This window comes from Eschrichtius robustus, chromosome 8 (assembly GCF_028021215.1).
Source record: "Eschrichtius robustus isolate mEscRob2 chromosome 8, mEscRob2.pri, whole genome shotgun sequence".
In the NCBI taxonomy this organism is placed as follows: Eukaryota; Metazoa; Chordata; class Mammalia; order Artiodactyla; family Eschrichtiidae; genus Eschrichtius; species Eschrichtius robustus.
The window spans coordinates 51,082,102-51,103,467 of NC_090831.1; the positions used below are offsets into that span (position 1 = coordinate 51,082,102).

The 21,366-nt window shown below is 35.6% G+C and overlaps 1 protein-coding gene across 2 annotated transcripts in view; it reads right to left on the reverse strand.

Moving 5' to 3' along the window:
• The window catches only part of SEMA3D (semaphorin 3D), a 207,799-nt gene that overhangs the window by 162,361 nt on the left and 24,072 nt on the right, over nucleotides 1-21,366 (reverse strand). Inside the window, exon 2 of one of the 2 annotated variants that reach the window (XM_068550465.1) lies at nucleotides 18,366-18,460. The exons of the other annotated variant lie outside the window; for it this stretch is intronic. The gene's annotated coding sequence lies outside the window, so the exon portion shown is untranslated. The remainder of the gene's footprint in view (nucleotides 1-18,365; nucleotides 18,461-21,366) is intronic. 2 annotated transcript variants of the gene reach the window in all.

Below are 21,366 nucleotides of genomic sequence, written 5' to 3' on the forward strand. Positions count from 1 at the left end.
CAGCTGCGCAATTTACACTTTCAGCATTTCTCTATTTGAACGTTAGATTTTCATTCAAAATACTTGGTCTGTATTCAGATTTCATAAAATTTACAATTGCAAAAGGAGATTGAATGTACCATAGATGTTTCAGACAAACTTAAAAGTTTTCCAATAACTGTATCGAGTACCACTTTTAAAATTTAGATTAATTAAAATTAAACAAAATAAAAGGTGAAATTAAAACTAGCTTTGAAACTTCTGTAAGATGCAGAAATCTGAACCTTTTATTCTTGTCCCCAGAGGTAGAAAACATCATACTTTGCTGTGAGACAGAGGGGAAGGGATTCCCGGCGTGGAGATAATATTTTTCGACTCAGACTTGACGTGACAGAAAAATGAACACAATTTACAGAAACACCAGAATTTCTGTGAGGATCTTTAGCAAGATTTCCAAGCAGTTATACAGAGACTTTTTTTTTAAGAGCTAGTCTGCAATATCCAACACTTTAAAGTGAGTCTAAAGCCCAAAATAAGCTTGTTCTTATCTTCCTCATGCCCTTCACCACTACTTTGAAACATCTGATTAATATAAAGCAGATATTAATACCTCACAGAATTTGCTTAGGATTTACCATGGATTCTTACTTTAATGCCAATCCGTTGATTAACATCCCAAAGATGGCAAAATTGTCATTACAAATCAATCTGGCTTTGGTGGCCACTGTACTTAACTAAGGAGAACAAATCAGTTTTGGAGGGAAATCCTGGAGCAGCTGGATAATATACACAGTTCTAGCTTGGCTTTTATTAGTGTTTAGTTTGGTTTATTTGTTTATAAGGCAAGGAGGAAAAATATAATCCTTGAAACCTCATTAGGAGTCTTCAAGACTCTGAATTGTTGAATATAAATGACAGCATCGCTCTAATCTATCTTCTGAATTTTTAACCTCTTCCTGGAATGGTTCCATTCAAGTATAGGAATTATGAGGATAGAGACTTCTACTTTTTATCCTTTATTTTATTCTGGCATAATGCTTTGTATATAACACATGTTCAACTTATTATGGAGAATGAAAGAAACCATGAGTAAGTGAATGATGAAACCAAATATAAATTGTGAAGTATTGACATAGATGTGATGATCTGAACAACATATTATTGCTTTTGGAGGGGATAGACAAAAGTACATTTCTTAAATCAAACAATAATATAATCAGAAGATATTGATATATTTTATGCTATTGTTGTTATTTAATTTTTAGTTCTAAAGGTATTTAAGAACTGAATGACAAATTAAGAAACTGCATTTCTCCCCCACCATTTTACAGACACTTTTAAACTCAATCTATCCAAAATATCAGAGAAACTTGGCATTGCAAAAACTACCTTGGCTACCTTGCTGGACACTTGGAGTACTGAAAATACAACTCATAGGAAAGAACTTGAATAAAAGGAACAGGAAATTATCATGACTCAACCTTCTCACTAAGCAAGATAATACAGTGTGCTTAATAACAAAAAACCATAAAATATCTGGTAGAGAGAAGGACCTATACTGGGGAGACTATACTACAAAGCTACATTAATCAAGACAGTATGGTACTGGCACAAAAACAGAATATAGATCAATGGTACAGGATAGAAAGCCCAGAGATAAACCCATGTACCTATGGTCACCTAATATATGACAAAGGAGCTAAGAATATACAGTGGAGAAAAGATAGTCTCTTCAATAAGTGGTACTGGGAAAAGTGGACAGCTACATGTAAAAGAGTGAAATTAGAACACTCCCTAACACCATACACAAAAATAAACTCAAAATGGTTTAAAGACCAAAATGTAAGGGCAGACACTATCAAACTCTTAGAGGAAAACACAGGAAAAACACTCTTTGACATAAACCACAGCAAGATCTTTTTTTGACCCACCTCCTAGAGTAATGAAAATAAAAACAAAAATAAACAAATGTGACCTAATGAAACTTAAAAGCTTTTGCATGGCAAAGGAACACCATAAATAAGAGGAAAAGACAACCCTCAGAATGGGAGAAAATATTTGCAAATGAAGCAACAGACAAAGGATTAATCTCCAAAATATACAGACAGCTCATGGAGCTAAATATCAAAAAAACAAACAACCCAATAAAAAAATAGGTGGAAGACTTTAATAGACATTTCTCCAAAGGAGACATACAGATGGCCAAGAGGCACAAGAAAAGATGCTCAACATCACTAATTATTAGAGAAATGCAAATCATAACTACAATGAGGTATCACCTCACACCAGTCAGAATGGCCACCATTAAAAAATCTACAATAAATGCTGGAGAGGGTGTGGAGAAAAGGGAACCCTCTTGTACTGTTGGTGAGAATGTAAATTGATACAGCCACTGTGGAGATCAGTATGGAGGTTCCTTAAAAAACTAAAAATAGAACTACCATATGACCCAGCAATCCCACTACTGGGCATATACACTGAGAAAACCATAATTCAAAATAACATATGTACCCCAATGTTCATTGCAGCAGTATTTACAATAGCCAGGACATGGAAACAACCTAAATATTCAACGACAGATGAATGGATAAAGAAGATGTGGTACATATGTACAATGGAATATTACTGAGCCATAAAAAGGAATGAAATTGGGTCATTTGTAGAGATGTGGATGGACCTAGAGTCTGTCATACAGAGTGAAGTAAGTCAGAAAGAGAAAAACAAATATCATATATTAACGCATATATGTGGAATCTAGAAAAATGGTACAGATGAATCTGTCTCCAGGGCAGGAATAGAAACGTAGACATAGAGAATGGACATGTGGACACGGTGGGGGGATGGGGGGGATGGGGAGGGTGGGACGAATTGAGAGATTAGGATTGACATATATACACTGCCATGAGTAAAATAGATAGTGGGAACCTGCCATATAGCACAGGGAGCTCAGCTCGGTGCTCTGTGATGACCTAGATGGGTGGGATGGGGAGGGGTGGGAGGGAGGTCCTAGAGGGAGGGGATATATGTATACATATAGCTGATTCACTTCGTTGTACAGCAGAAACTAACACAACATTGTGAAGCAACTATACTCCAATTAAAAAAACTTACTTTCGATGACTCAAATACAAAACTTAAAGAGAGACTCAAAACATATACACATAAAGAAAAACTAGTTGGTATAAAAGGATAATTCAATACACCTTATATTTGTATAGTATTTTATCATTTTGCAATATATATATGTACACACACAAGACATCCCATTTCACACATACTATTTTTAAATCCTTTACTTAATTTTGCATTTAAGATAGCATGTCATTGTATTTATAAAAAGAAATTAGTCATATTTTCAAAAGAAAAAATAGCATAGTGGCAGATTTCATAGATAAAAGAAATGGAGGAGTGGCAAGAACCAGTCTCTTCACATGTTGTATGTTTGTGTACGTGTATATATAAATATATATAATATATATGTGTGTATATACATATATATATGCAGAGCAAAATCTCCAGATACTTTTGGTAACATGGCAGCAGACTTTTGAAGCAGGCTAAAAAAGTATGCTGCAAATCAGTGTGGGTGCTCAGAGGAGTAGCAAATTTAACATGCACGTTGCAAGGAAAGAGCCTCAGGAATGGAAAGTCCAGAAGAAGGCACTCTGGTATAGCAATTAGGATGAAGTGAGTGAACCAGGCAAACATTTTCATTCCTTCAGGGAAGGGGTTTATTATGTTGCGTGCCACAATTTTAACATTATTCACTCACAGTAGTAGGCACAGGGGTAGAGTTTCTGTCCATCTTTCTAATCATCCTTATTTCTAACTACCTGTAAATATGCCTCTATCTACAGACCTGCGACTAGCTACCTAGCTAGAAAGCAATTCAATACCAATCATGAAAAATATAACACCACAATCCATTTACATGCAACATCCAGAAACACACATGCGCACACACACACACACACATGTATGTGTATGTACGTATACATATACACACTTATATTTCTAACATTTAGGTGATAGGATTTTATGAAGTTAAAAATATCAAATAATCTTTCTTGTAGTACCATATTATTTACATATTATTATTTTCTCCTAATGTTTCACTTACTAGATATTGCACATTACAACATAGGCTAAGTTATTGCTTTCTGCTCTTGTAGTTGGATATGAAACAACCAGAGTCAATCTTGCACATACAACATAGGTGAAATGCCCTTCCCGTTACCTCTGTACAGCCTTCATTCATAGGACCAACTCCCTGCTACTTCTCCCTTTAGATTTTTAAGAGTTTTTTAGCTGAGAGAATTCACAAGATCCCAGACCAACCAGCCTGCCCAGCACCAGTTCTGGGTTTCATTCCTTCAAAAACCGGTTGTCTAGTAGATGAGAAATGATTTCAATCAGTGAGTAAAATTTAAACCAGTTATCCCTGTTATGAAAGTCAGCTAATTTGTTACCACAGCCAGAGATTATGATGACTTTATCTATTTAAAGGTACGGAAACTTTATTAACAAAGTAGGTGGTAGGGAAATTAGGATTAAAAATGAACAGATGGGAAAAAAATAAATGACTCAAAATTTTAATTCAAAATCATAAGAATGTCAGTGACAGGAATGAGGTATCCCCACGAATGATCAATATTACTTAGCCCTGCCTGAGATATGTAAGAAGAGCTCTACATTATTATATTTTCTGTTTTACTTTTCACTTAAAAATTGATTTATATTCTTAATGATTCACTTTAACATAACTTGCTTTAGTTTTTGGTTCTGAGCCTTCAGTTGCGGACACTGATGGTTCTCATAGTTTATTGTTCAGGAAATGAATAACATCATCTAGTTTAAAAATTCTCATATTTGGTTTCTTCTAATAATCCAGATAAGATCCACTGAGTTCCTTAGCTGAGAGTAAATACACATTTCTATAATATATTTGTTTTTAAAAGGAAACAATGTTTATAGAGTTAACTGGGTTACTGAAATGCAAAAATTAGATAAAATGGAAAATTAGTTCAAATCCCCTGACTTACAGCACCCCAGGGTTTATTTGCAGTTAGGATATACACATGAGAAGATAGAAAGTCTCCTCTCGTACATCTCATGGACTGTTGAGAAAAGGTAGTTGGAAAAACGTATAGTTGGAAACTTTGAAAAACAGTCCAACTCTTAAAATGCCATGTCAAAATTGAAAATGTCCTAATAGACACTGATAATATTATTTTCTTAAAATATACAAGTAACATTTGCGTCAAACAACCACCGCGTATGCTAACATCAAATTTCCAAAGCCACAGAAAATTATACTATGAATCCTGATAAATATTTGCAATAACTAGACTGAGAAAACTAGAAAACACTGAGATTAAAGAATAAGACATGTTAAAGAATAAAGAATACTTGCTTTACAGTGCTTTCCATTTACTTTCACTCTGGCAGAGGCTTTTTGACTTCTCAGTTTTAAGATTCAGGGCCTATGATTCACTTTAGCATCTAATAGTTTACATGTTTCCGAGACCGTGTGCCAAGGCACCCTGGAGTGCTAAGTGAACTCACAGGGCACGCTGTGGGATATTTTAAAATGTCAAGGTAAACACAACTGTATTCAACATCTGTCAGACACAGATGTTGTATCATTACAAATTACTAGTCAAGGTTTTTCACAGTTTCAACATTAGAGAGTGCAACATTCCTTTCAATGGCATCATAGCTGTGCAAAGCTGGGTTTTCAGCAGGTCAAGAGATAAAAAGCAAGTACCTCCTGAAAATCCATGTGGAACATGGATAATAAAGTAATAAAGATGACTGTTCAATCTGTTGCCAAGGTTTGAGAAGTTGTGCAGTGCCCAACGTACACTCACACACCCATCAAGAAGTAATTGCGGTTATTTAAGAATAAAATAAAAATATTAATTTTATTTTTTCTTTCAATTTAGATTGTCAGGACATAAATACTTATTAAGTTGTTTGGCTGGAACTAATAAGCTGTTTGGCTACAACTATTTATTAAACAGAATTCTTGGTTTTCGTTTATTTGTTGGCCTAGTGGTAGCATGGAAGTATTACTGAGCTAAGGTACTGAAAAGCTTTGGAAATTTCCATTCTAAGTGCTTTTCTAGGAAATTTAAAAATGTATCACTGCAAGTAGTATCACCCACCACATCACATCTGCAGGAGAATTTGCTAATGCAACATACTAATCAATTTACTGCTTGACTCTTCAAGCTTCATTTTAATATCTCCTTCACTCTTCTGTCTTTTCCAGCTCTTCCGGATTTACAGCCAGAAGATTACAGTCACTGAAGCTTTTCTATGTTTCTGTTTTCCGAGTTTATGTCTAAGTTCACCAAGTAGGTAGAAGCCTGGTATAACAACATCTTCATTGTGATACCAAAATCAAGCCCCGCTGGAGACAGTCCAAAGCTGACTTTCTTCACACTGACTTCCCTATGTGGTGATGGTGTTATTTTTTTGTTTCCTGTGAGTTTCTTTCATTGTGAATGTGGGAAAAACAAAATAATATTTCAAAACAGTGTTTCTAGAGTTTTGTGTTTTTTTCTTAAACACCTTTATCGGAGTATAATTGCTTTGCAAGCCTCTAGAGTTTTAAAAATAATTTAACCCAGTTATAATATTTAAATGCTTAATATCACCTTGAACTTTCTTCAAATGCTAAGCAATATAAATGTTTAAATAGCACTGTTGGGACTTGGCTGGTGGTCCAGTGGTTAAGACTCCATGCTCCCAATGCAGGGGGCCTGGGTTCGATCCCTGGTCTGGGAACTAGATCCCGCATGCTGCAACTAAAGGAGCCCACATGCCACAACGAAGATCCCGCACGCGGCAACAAAGATCCCTCATGCCACAACTAAGACCAGGTGCAGCCAAAAAAATAAATAAATATTTAAAAAAATAAAAAATAAATAGCACTGCTGCAATGAACATTGGGGTGCACGTATCCTTTCGAACCATGTTTTTCTCCAGATACATGCCAAGGAGTGGGATTGCTGGATCATATGGTATCTCTATTTTTAGTTTTTTAAGAAACCTCCATTGCAGCGCTGTTTACAATAGCCAAGACGTGGAAGCAACCTAAATGTCCATCGACAGATGAATGGATAAAGAAGATGTGGTACATGTATACAATGCAATATTACTAGCCATTAAAAAGAATGAAATAACGCCACTTGCAGCAACATGGATGGACCTGGAGATTATCATACAAGTGAAGTCAGACAGAGAAAGGCAAATACCATATGATATCGCTTACATGTGGAATCTAAAAAGAAATGATACAAATGAACTGATTTACGAAACAGAAACAGATTCACAGACTTAGAGAACAAATTTATGGTTACCAGGGGGATAGACTGGGAGTCTGGAATTGACATGTACACACTGCTATATTTAAAATAGATATAGGACCTACCGTATAGCACAGGGAACTCTGCTTAATATTCTGTAATAACCTAAACAGGAAAAGAATTTGAAAAGGAATATATATATTCTTTATATATGTACATAACTGAATCACTTTGCTCTACACCTGAAACTAATACATTATTAACCAACTACACTCCAATATAAAATAAAAATTAAAAAAATAAATAAATAGCACTGTTACCTGCACACAAAGAAATATACACACACACCCCCCCCAGGAAATTAGAAGTTATCTGATATTACTGAGACTAAAAGGCAAGTAAAGCAACATAAGGGATTTGCCACAGAAAACCTATGCAAAAACTGAATACAGAAAATAAATTATTATTTATGAAGTTTGTTCATTTTCTCCTTCCCTCTCTTAGTTCTGAACAGTCTGTCTTCTTTCCTTCCTTCATTCTTCACTTCAGAAATCTTCAATAAAACTAGGTAAACTTCTCTACGTTTACACACATATAAACAATTTCTGGAAATGTTCCAATCCCAAACGAAAGCAAAACTGAACAAAGCAAACATACAAGCAAGCAAAACAGTGTGATGTTCTTAAAAAACAGTAATAGATTATTTTCAAAATCAACTCCAGAAAGTATGTAGTTCATCAGAAGATTTAATAATCAGACTAGAATATATTTCAATATTGGTTAAAATTGAGCTTTACTATGGATTTGTGTGTATGTGTGATGATCATTCAAACATGCAGTTTTTAATTATTATAGTTTATTGGAATACCATTCTTTCTACATCCTCAAAGCATCTCACATGCCTTTTTGCATTAGTATTTCATATTCGCTTATATTGAACTGAAGGTTCTAGGCCATCTTGAGGTTTTATGTTAGCCTTTTCCTAAAAGATATTAAATAACTTGTAATTCATATTATAAATTCACAAATTATAGATCCTCTCTAAAAAGAATCAAGTTTTCTAAGCCCACTTGGATTAAAACAACGAAAACGTCCAGAAAACTAATTTGCAAAGAGAATCTGTTACAGATGTGTTATATGTCCAGAATGGTTTTATTTACTTTCTACTTATATCAAATGTTCATTATTGTATGTTTGCTATGGCCTGATAATAAAATATAGGAAAATATCATCACTGTAAAATTTCCTGCTTCTCTCACCTTGAACTCTTCCTTGTTACAATTTAATGTTTTATTTTACACCTACACTTACTTGCAGAAAAGTATTTGTTTACACAGAGAGGATGCTTTTTGACCATAGGTTTTGATTATTTCAAACACCTGCTGGACAAACTTCACTGAAATGTGCAAGTAAGTAATGACTGGATCGACCTCTTGCTGATTATTAAGCTAAGCCAAAGCTGCATATGGAAGGATCATTGTTAATCATAAGCAAGTGAAAGAGCTATCAACATTTACAACTAAATTTGATCTCAGATGAACAAATTAAATGATTTGGTAGCCCAAAGACATCTGTATTCTTACCTAAACAGGAGTAGTATCGCAATAAGAGGACAACATAAACTACGGTGGGTTGTGGAGAAGAGAAGTTGGTAAGGATGAAAACGACCTCAAGACTGAACAAGGGTGTAAAAGGTTAGTAACATCTTATAGTAAAAGAAAACAGAGGTATTGATAATGCTTGGAAAACAGTGGAACAATAAGAGCATTAACAGAGTTAGTAATAATTTAATAACAAAAGAGCATTGCTAAGATTACGTACTAGTGATATGCCTTCAAATACATATTGATAACCTCATTATCAAAATAATTTCTATAAAAAGTATATTTTAGAAAACAAATACAAATATTGATCCAGATGAGAAATTGAACAACTGCTTGTCACCCATATGGTAAATTTTGTTATTCTGTAAATCTAATAAGATAGTTGAAAGCCCTAGCATAGTTGTCACTTTTTTGCTCTTGGCACCCATGAATATCAAATGCAAGTAGCCTAGAAACTGGGACACTTGCACTTGTTCATACTGGCAATTAACAGAAACCTGTGACCCTGATTCTGAGAGAGATAAATAACTATTGACAGGTAATTTCTAATCTTGACGACATTCAAAAGTAAATGACTAGTAGGACCGGAGGCATCATAATGACTTTACACTGTATTTGTTTCAATGAAAAATATCAGTAAAATTATATGCCAGAGATTCAATCATCATTAGTAATCCATGGTCTTTTTGTACTGATCATATCTATAAAGAACATTGCATGTGGTATGGACATAGATTATCCAAAGACTGCTAGCCCTGGCAAACCATCACGCAGACTGTCTCCTCTCCCTCCTTCAGCTCAGCCCAAAGAGGCCCTATCTTGCCCCTCTTCTCTAGCACACAGAGCCTTAGCTTGCTCCTGCCTGCCTGGCCTCCTATCCCCGTGCCTGCTAAACTGAGAAACGTTCAGATGTTACTGACATCAGAGAACGTCTAAGTTCCAAACTCTCCCTATGCCCCATTTTCTTAGGACTGTCTAGGACACACAGCAATTAAAGCTCAGATATCAGTAACTCATAGGGGCTGATAACACGTACCTTTTAATAGACTGCTTAAATATTTTATTTTAAAAAAAGATGGAACAAAACCCAGAAGGACTAATAGATGTGAGGGGAATGGACAGAGAAGTACACAAATCCCACCATGTGGGGCGGGGGGGTGTGCCACTTCCTCTGTGCAAAGGCTGACAGGCATTTACTTATTAACACTTTAGAAAAAATGAACATGTATGAAATGTACTTGCCCAGTTTATTTGTGCTTTTCACTGCAAATGAAGTAATGGCTGGGATGGCAATGATTTGAAATACAGTAGTACAGATTGTTTCCTTGTTTATAGGAAAGTAGAAGTGCAGTATAAAGTGCACTTTGTAAATGTACCAGAGAGAACCATAAAACTGAATAAGCCCATTGATGAAAATACAACACAAGGTGATAACTTTAGGTTATCCCTGAATAATAAACAACCATAAAAAATAATTAGGTTTAAACACATAATCTAAAGAGAAAAGAGTAAAATCTGTTTTCAAAAAATACATACATCTGAAAGGAATTTAGCTAAAGTTCAAATTTACTTTAAAAATATACTTCATATTTTAAAATATAGCATAGCTTGTCTTTCTACTTATAAGGAATTATATCATGTTATTATTGGCAGCTCCCTTCATATTTTATCACATTGATTGCTTTCAAAAATGATGTAATAGTCTATGTTGCAAATGTTTTTCCAAACTTTTATTACAAATTTTTTAAATATTTTAATATTTTTAATATTTATAAAACATAAAGTATACAGCAAACATCCATATACTCACACCCGATTCAATGATTAACAGTTTTCTAAATTCGCTTTATCTATACATCCTGCCAATCTATCTGATTTCTTTAAAAAATATTTTTTTTTTAAATATTTTTCAATGTGAGATGAAGCTATCAATACACTTCACCTCTAAACACTTAAGCATGATATAAATATTTTTATTTTCTCTTGTAATTTAAAAAATGTTGCTAAGAGATAGTAATACTTAATACAATACAATACATTACATTACAATACAATACAATACAATACATTAATACATTTCTTACTGTGCACTAAATCACTAGGAGGCTAGTTAACTTGTCCATTAGAGCTTAGTACTCATGAGGCAATGGCGTTAGTTTTAATCTCCCTGATGGGTCAACTAGTTATTTCTTTTCCATGGGTACATATTAAATCTCTGGTAACACCTGGTCATACCGAAACTTAATGTGTTTTCAACAAGGAGGTAATATGCAAGAGTACATGAATCCTTAATAATAGACAAATCAGTGAGCAGCCCCTAGTGATGGTGTTTATTAAAGACACTTTGTAAATGATTCATTTATATATTTAGTGACTGTGAAACATTTATTATTTGAAAAAGCATAATCATATAATTATAGCTTTTTTTACCTTCTAGGTGTATCACATTTACAGATATGAATGCCTTATTTTATTTTAGATATTTATTTCTAATGAAGGTTAGCTCTTTAATAGAATGCAAATTATTAAAGCATCTTATATTACCATAGTGGACTTTGCACCTATCATAGAACAACAAGTAAACAGTCTTTGATTTCTCATTAAAAAACTGAGGTATCTTAATCAACAACAATTTAACACTGAGCTGTTGAAATCATGAATAAACAATATGACTCATCACATGTATACAATTTCCTTTATTTTACCTGATATGCTTTTAAGTCCAAATTTATCTGGATTTATTCAATTATGTTGATTTTTCTTCTGAAGATTGGTAGTTTTTAATCACCAACTTCTGACTTGTATATTTTATATATATTAGCTTAGAAGTGCTACATGTAGACAAAATAAGGTGTTACTATATTTATATCTTATATTATGCCATAAGATAAGTAATTCTTAATATAACAAAGCAGTCTTCAACTTTTATGTATTTCATAGAATGCTAGAGCTTGATTCTACCAACCTGAAAGAACAAGTGTACTTTCAAGAGTTAACAAAGTTCCAAAATTCTCTCTTGAGAAAAACAAGTCTCTCTTTAATTCTTATGGTCTTGATGACATTTTAACTCAATACTGAAAATTTTTAAGATGCTTACCAACTTATGGGCAAACTCCATCCCCTCATGTGTTGTTTACATTTCCCTCCAAAGATATCACCAATATATCACCCATATTCAATTGGTATAAGGGATACATTCAGAAAGACAGCTAGCAAAGGTTAAGAAATTGACTTTTTTTTAAATAAAAGGACCAATCTGTCTACCCAGAAAATCATTAGCATAATAGAGAGTAAGAAGAAAATAGTTATGCCATGTGAATGTCTTATAGACTACAAACTCTTCATGAAAATTCCCACATGAAACCTATGACAAAAAGTAATGGTTCTAACAGATTTTGTTTGAAATAATGATGCCATTAACACTTGGCACTACAGTTTCCAAATGGAAGTGAGTTTGCATAATAGTTCACTTATCTCTTTATAGATAAACACAGTAAGTCACTGTGCAGGGAGGCTGACATGCTTCAGAAATAAATGCCACTTTGAGATACAGAAAGTCTTACTATCCCCAACACAAGCCTACTTTTTTAAGTCAGATTTTTTTTTTTAAAGATCTGTGTTTTGATTCTCTTTCTTCATTTCATGAAATAAAGATTCATTCTTATTTGCTTCGATGGCTAAAGAAAGTCAATACTAAAAACGTGGCAGTAAATAAAGAACACTAATCTCAAACAAGGTAATAATTTTGATGTTAATGTTGAAATACTGGTGTAGTATACTAAATGAAAATAACTTGAATAAAAGACTGGTTATTTTCAAAATATTAACAGAAAGATTTTTTTATTCATTTTCCCAAGTGAGAGTAAGTTCCTAAAAAATGCTTCTACAAAGAAGTTAACAATTTGGTATCCCTAAACAGGCCCTCACTGTACAATTTATGCATCTTTTCTCCACTATTTGACCCTTTCCTAAACCCTATATGTTTCATCTTAAGTGCTCACACTAACACTCTGATGTCTGGGTCCTATGCACTGCGCCCGAAGTTGATCAGCCATTTACTTTTTTATTTTGCTTTCCCAATACATATAAGTAAATGAAAAGCATTAATTTATAGCTTCACATGCATCACCTCTATTTGGGGAAAACAAAAGAGAACAAAACAACCAAATCTCTGCTGGCCAGAGGTGTAGTTCTGTTCCCCAACAATATTCTGTTCTCAACTTTTCACTTTAGTTACCTAAAGCACACTGATTTGCAATACCATTCAGAAGCTTTTCTATTCTACTAAGAACAAAAGCTCAGAATTCCTAGGTGTCTCACAAATTCCTCACTTGAACTTCTTCACCCATTCCCACCAACCGTGCCTATTGTGTCTACCTGCTTGGTTAACCACACCATTCCCTCATCGCAGGCCCAGGTTTTTCCCTCCATGATCCTAGTCTCTTGGTCCATTAACCCCCTTTAGTTACTCCTTCTTTTCCTCATCACACTAGACCCTAAAATTAACTTATTGTGACAATGACAACTCTTTCCCCTGAAAATTCTGTAACCAGTTATGAGCATATGAAGTAACTGAGGGGCTTGTAACAATTACAGTTTCCATGCCGCCATCTCCAAATACTCCATTTCAGCAAGTCACAGAGGTGTATTCCGGAGTCTGGATTAGCCATGAATACACTCCAGGTGATGGAACAGGATAGAAAGCTCAGAGATAAACCCACACACATATGGTCACCTTATCTTTGATAAAGGAGGCAAGAATATACAATGGAGAAAAGACAGCCTCTTCAATGAGCGGTGCTGGGAAAACTGGACAGCTACATGTAAAAGAATGAAATTAGAACACTCCCTAACACCATACACAAAAATAAACTCAAAATGGATTAAAGACCTAAATGTAAGACCAGCCACTATAAAACTCTTAGAGGAAAACATAAGCAGAACAGTCTATGACATAAATCACAGCAAGATCCTTTTTGACCCACCTCCTAGAGAAATGGAAATAAAAACAAAAATAAAAAAATGGGACCTAATGAAACTTAAAAGCTTTTGCACAGCAAACGGAACCATAAACAAGACGAAAAGACAACCCTCAGAATGGGAGAAAATATTTGCCAATGAAGCAACTGACAAAGGATTAATCTCCAAAATTTACAAGCAGCTCATGCAGCTCAATATCAAAAAAACAAACAACCCAATCCGAAAATGGGCAGAAGACCTAAATAGACATTTCTCCAAAGAAGATATACAGATTGCCAACAAACACATGAAAGAATGCTCAACATCATTAATCATTAGAGAAATGCAAATCAAAACTACAATGATATATCATTCACACCAGTCAGAAGGCCATTATCAAAAAATCTACAAACAATAAATGCTGGAGAGGGTGTGGAGAAAAGGGATCCCTCTTGCACTGTTGGTGGGAATGTAAATTGATACAGCCACTATGGAGAACAGTATGGAGGTTCCTTAAAAAACTAAAAATAGAACTACCATACGACCCAGCAATCCCACTACCGGGCATATACCCTGAGAAAACCATAGTTCAAAAAGAGTCATGTACCAAAATGTTCATTGCAGCTCTATTTACAATAGCCAGGACATGGAAGCAACCTAAGTGTCCAACATCGGATGAATGGATAAAGAAGATGTGGCACATATATACAATGGAATATTACTCAGCCATAAAAAGAAATGAAATGGAGGTATTCGTAATGAGGTGGATGGAGTTAGAGTCTGTCATACAGAGTGAAGTAAGTCAGAAAGAGAAAAACAAATACAGTATGCTAACACATATATATGGAATCTAAGGGAAAAAAAAAAAAAGAAGGCTATGAAGAACCTAGTGGCAAGACGGGAATAAAGACACAGACCTACTAGAGGATGGACTTGAGGATATGGGGAGGGGGAGGGTTGAGATGTGACAGGGTGAGAGAGTGTCATGGACTTATATACACTACCAAATGTAAAATAGATAGCTAGTGGGAAGCAGCCGCATAGCACAGGGAGATCAGCTCAGTGCTTTGTGACCACCTAGAGGGGTGGGATGGGGAGGGTGGGAGGGAGAGAGATGCAAGAGGGAAGAGAAATGGGAACATATTGTATATGTATAACTGATTCACTTTGTTATAAAGCAGAAACTAACACACCACTGTAAAGCAATTATACTTCAATAAAGATGTTTAAAAAAAAAAAAAAGAGACATGTACCACAATGTTCATTGCAGCTCTATTTACAATAGCCAGGACGTGGAAGCAACCTAAGTGTCCATCAACAGATGAATGGATAAAGAAGATGTGGCACACATATACAATGGAATATTACTCAGCCACAAAAAGAAATGAAATTGAGTTATTTGTAGTGAGGTGGATCGACCTAGAGTCTGTCCTGCAGAGTGAAGTAAATCAGAAAGAGAAAAACAAATACCGTATGCTAACACATATATATGGTATCGGAAAAAAAAAAAAAAAAAATGGTCACGAAGAACCTAGGGGCAAGACGGGAATAAAGACGCAGACCTACTAGAGAATGGACTTGAGGACACCGGGAGGGGGAAGGGTAAGCTGGGACAAAGTGAGAGAGTGGCATGGACATATATACACTACCAAATGTAAAATAGATAGCTGGTGGGAAGCAGCCGCATAGCACAGGGAGATCAGTTCGGTGCTTTGTGACCACCTAGAGGAGTGGGATAGGGAGGCTGGGAGGGAGGGAGACACAGAGGGAAGAGATACGGTGATATATGTATATGTATAGCAGATACACTTTGTTATAAAGCAGAAACTAACATACCATTGTAAAGCAATTATACTCCAATAAAGATGTTAAAAAACAAAAAACAAAAAAAACTACAATGAGGTATCACCTCACACCAGTCAGAATGGCCATCATCAAAAAACCTACAAACAGTAAGTGCTGGAGAGGGTGTGGAGAAAAGGGAACCCTCTTGCACTGTTGGTGGGAATGTAAATTGATACAGCCACTATGGAGAACAGTATGGAGGTTCCTTAAAAAACTACAAATAGAACTACTATACGACCCAGCAATCCCACTACTGGGCATATACCCTGAGAAAACCATAAGTCAAAAAGAGTCATGTACCACGGTGTTCACTGCAGCTCTATTTACAATAGCCAGGACATGGAAGCAACCTAAGTGTCCATCGACAGATGAATGGATAAAGAAGATGTGGCACATATATACAATGGAATATTACTCAGCCATAAAAAGAAACGAAATTGAGTTATTTGTAGTGAGGTGGATGGACCTAGAGTCTGTCATACAGAGTGAAGAAAGTCAGAAAGAAAAAAACGAATACCGTATGCTAACACATATATATGGAATCTAAAAAAAAAAAAAAAAAAAAAAAAAAAATGGTTCTTAAGAACCTAGGGGCAGGACAGGAATAAAGAGGCAGACTTAGAGAATGGACTTGAGGACACGGGGAGGGGGAAGGGTAAGCTGGGATGAAGTGAGAGAGTGGCATGGACATATCTACACTACCAAATGTAAAATAGATAGCTAGTGGGAAGCAGCCGCATAGCACAGGGAGATCAGCTCGGTGCTTTGTGACCACCTAGAGGGGTGGGATAGGGAGGGTAGGAGGGAGAAGCAAGAGGGAGGAGATATGGGGATATATGTATATGTATAGCTGATTCACTTTGTTATAAAGCAGAAACTAACACACCATTGTTAATCAATTATACTCCAATAAAGATGTTAAAAATAATAAGAAGAAGAAGAAATAAATAAATAAATAAAAAACACTCCAGGTGGTAAGACTCAATCCAACCACTTTTGACCAGCCACTGATTTTAAAGTTGGTTCCCAAATCCATAATACTAGATCCAACTTTTCCTCCAAGCTCTAATCTTTATCTGTCTTTACTACCTAATTCCTGAACTGTTATAACATTTTCCTAGCAACTTTTCCAGCCTCCCTCACTTCAATTCTCCATTTTTACCCAAACCACATTCATACTCTTGAAGGTTTTGATAAAATTCATTTGACAAGCAATGGGAAGCCTTCTGTTGTTTCACATAAAACTTTTCCAGTTGTCAAGGTCCTCCTTAATTTGACCCAAAACTTATTTAGGAGTTATCGCTCATATTCCTATAAATTGTGAATAAAATGCTGTCTTATTCTCACTTAATCATCACTTTTTTGAAGCCAGCTCTTGTTATGTATGAGAACACAAGTGACGATATAAGTGATTCATTTGGCTGCACAGTTCATCACTTTTAGAGCAGGGTCTAGAATCACAGATGCTGCATTCTCTCCCTCACACTATCCTGCAGATGCCAGGATTTCAGGACCATTATGCGATGGGAGGAAGGAAGCAGGAAAGACAGGGAAGAATGGAGTGAAGGAAGAAAGGATTAACAAGTATTTAAGAAACACAAACCATGATTTACATTGTAACTATTTCAGAGACATTATACCTATCATATCTTTCCCCAAAATATATAATTTATGGATTAAAAACTGAACTAAATGTCATTTTATTAAGTTGCAAACAGTAGTATTAAACATAATGTATAGCTCAATTCTCTGAGGAACTGCGATAAAACTAAATTTTCAAGCCTAACAGAATAATGCCAAACTACTTATTGTTTCGTTAAAAAATGACAAGGTAAGATATTAGATAAACGTAAGGGAATAAGAGTATCTTTTCCCATGGAGGAGTGAAAGAAGTCGATTTGGTTAAGAGATAGATGCGTGTACAATCAGAGTGGCAGAGATTGTTATCAGCACCAAGTAGAAAACGGTGGAACTGGGAAGATGTTGCGTTAGAACAAGAAAAAGAGAGAAATGGGGAGATAAACAGATGAATTAGATCATGAGTCAGGCAGGATAAGTAAAATAAAAGCAGTAAAGGGCAACAGGGACAAACTTACAGTGAGAGCTAGAGAGCAAGAAAATGAGGGGAGAGGAGAGAAATTGGAATTGCCACTCTGGAAAAAGGATTAGCCAGAAGGGAGCTACAGGAGAACGGGGGCGATGAAGCCATGCTTGACTCTGCCTGTAGAGACAGGCATCATCTCTCTAATGAGCACCTCAGGGAACAAGAAGGCATCACAGCAGCCTGGAGGCAATGGGACCCTCCTAGACAGGACTGATGAGACCGTACCTGGTGCTCAGATCCAGGCACCTCATTATCCAAAAGGTGCAGAGAAGCCGGAAGGAGTTCAGGGACACGAAGGAACAATGATTAAGATGCAGAGAAAAATGACTGATGATAAAAGATTAAAGCACTAAACGAGCACATCTTGGCAGAGCAACAAGTGGATGGGCAAAGTAGCTATCTACAAACAGGCAAAGGACATAAGTAATCTAGAGGAAAAACATTATTTAACCCGGTACCAAGGGGAGAGGTTTATAGAGAATAATTGCAATAAGGCAGAAAAGAAGGCAGCCCTAGAATTAGGAAGGGAAGTATAAACATACAAGTGAAAAATCTGTTCACCTGGTATGGAGCGAGGCACGTCCTGGGAAACAGCTGATATCAGTCTGTATGCATAAGATACAAGCAACTTGACCACTCAGATGGTTACCACGATTCTAGAGGACAAAGCAATCAACAGAATAAAAAAAAATTGGAATCATGTTAACAGTTCAAGCTCAATTTTCAAAAGAACTGAAAAATTTAGCTTTATCCTCCATATTCTGTTCATACAAAGGTCTTCATTAATTAATGGCTTGAAATGGTATAGTAATTCAGCAGTTTTCAGAAGGGAATAAAATGGGATAGTAAATCCTTTTCATGTGGCTTCCAGTGAATCTATGTGTTCACTTGCAATATGGTATTTTTAAAGATTAAAATGTAAATGAATTACTTATATAATTAGACATGCAGGGAGATAGAAAACCTTGAAATCACCATTCCTGTGGGAGGGACATGACTCGTCACAGAAGGAAGCAAAGGATTCCCAGGTGGAACTTCATCCATAATAACACATGCTACTCCATGTCTTTGTAGGCCATCTGTGTTCTCCCTATGAATCACACTGGAATAGCCACCCTATCATGTGAAGAAACTGTGAACTACCCACATAGTATTATTTTTGGATTACGATATTTGGGTCAGCAAAACATGTCACCATCACCCTCACACACTCAAATATTTATAGGGCTATGTTGAAGTTTTCTTCCATTAAATAAAACCCAAAGAGCAGATGTCAGTATTTTAAGAAAACTCCTGATACTCGATAGAAAACTAAATAAATGAAATTCTTATGCAGTTCTGGTCATATTTTCCACTCGTTTTCATTTACATTTTTATGTGCTTGACAAACTTTCATCTCTGTGCTTTGAGAGGCAATCTAATAATAATCTGTACCTGTTGTATAGCTATTTCCAAACTGTAAAACACGTGTGCTTTTTGTCTCATTTGACCCTCACCTTTGGAGTTAGGTATTATTAATCCTCCATTTTACAAATAACAAAGCTGAGAATAAGAGGAAATACTGTAGAAGCTAAAATAAAGTTGACATTAAGAACCACCAACAGCAAGGGCTGGAATCTTCTGACTGCATGCCTGGTGATCTTTCCACTGCCCTGGATTTCTTGCATGATTTGTGTCCTCAATCACAGCACCAATAAGCACTCATAGTTCACATACAGTGATTACTGTGTAAAGCCACATCCTCATTATGAGTTTCTTGGAAATCATTAAAGCACAATTCTTATAAGAGAAATGAAAGAAGCAGATGGAGTAGATCAGGTAAAAAAATAATAACAAAACTTAGTTGCTGAAGTTTCCAGAATGTATAGCCATTTGTTTTTACAAAATGACATATTGTAGTTAATTAAAATACAACTCCTGCCACAATAAAAAAGACAGTGGAAGGTTCTGGTAGATTGAAGCATTCAGGACAAGGGATTCTGAAGGGAACTGGGGTGGAGAGAGAAAACAATATGGCAGAGGTATACTAGCAGAGTGAAGAGAGAACAATGTAGAAAAAGAGTGGAAACTCTGTCAAGGTTCCAGGAACTGAAAAGCGAGCATAAGCACAAAAAGAAACTTGGCAACTTCATTCCAAATGCACCAAAAAGCAATCTGCAGAACAGAAGTTCCCAGTAGCTTAGAGGAAATACACTTAGCAGAGGCAAACATCATCTTGGAACTGACTGAGGGGAAAGTAACATTTAAAATGCTCAGACTCCTTGGAAGACAGAAGTAAAGGAACTGAGTCAGCAAATGAATGTCACAGGGCAAAGGTTCAGAGGCCAAGGACATCCCCAGCAGTGAGCTAGTGACCTGGAAGGACAAAGATGCGGTAAGAAAGGCAGGAACAGGAGAGGGAAAGCAGTATATTCTAAAATGTTAATCTACATTTTGAAGGGAAGGGGGAAATTCCTAAAAGAAATTAGTAGGAATGTAAAACATAGAGAGAGTAAAGGAAAGGAAAAAAAAAAAGGCAGTCTTTGAAAGTGCCTCTCCAAGAAAATGAGGTAATATTTGTGTAGCACTGGAGAGCCTTAGCCTTGGAATCAAACCTCCTGGGTCCACATCCCATTCTTCACACTTAGTAGGCGGGAACTTGGGCAAGTTATGTAATCTCTCTGTGCCTCAGTTTCCTCATCTGTGTAAAGTAGAAAATAATATCACTCACCACACAACAGAATCATAATTTAGTAAGAAAATTCTTGCAAAGCAAAGAACATAGTGCTTGTGAGAAAGTGAACAGTAAAATAAAGCTAAATTTCTAAAAATTCATGAGAGTATATTTATCACACTTGAAAAATAAGAACTGGAATCTGAAAAAAACAAAGGCTATATAAAGAGAGTACACATGATAGGAAAATAAATAAGGAAAGAAAGAGTCCAGTGTCCAACAGAAAGGATGTAAGGAGAGTGAGAACGATTAAGATTAAGGCTGCATTTTTTAAAGTAATGAAAAAAATGAGAGATGTTACTTAAATTTTATCTGATCCAAAGCAATGTTCTATGAAAAATGTAAATTCATGGAAAATGGGCAAAGGACCCTATTATTTTTGAAAGACCCAATTCAGAAATCCAGCTTCAGTCATTCAGAGAGGGGCCCTTTTTCTAATTCCCAGAATTGCCTTCAACTGGCCAAGTGTTTCAATCCTGATTCAAGTAAATAATCACGCATTTCATGTCTGAATGCCCTTTCAAAACAGTAGGAAAAAAAAAGTAAGTCCTGCCTATCTTCCAAATATAAATTGAAATGAGTAAAGTCACAGATGCCTGTTCTAACAAAGAAGGCTTGAACTTACACCGTAAGTTATAAACGTTTTTTAAATGGAACCATCAATAATAATGATAATAAACAACCTTTTTTGAATGCTTACTATGTGCTAAACTCAATGATTTTCATTTCAAGCTGCTGCAGGTAGATATTTTTAATCCAAATTAGCTTGTGATGAAACTGAAGCTCAGAGAAGTTAAACTAGTGTTTCAGGTCATATAGTCAGTCAGTAGCAGAGCATGGATTTGAACG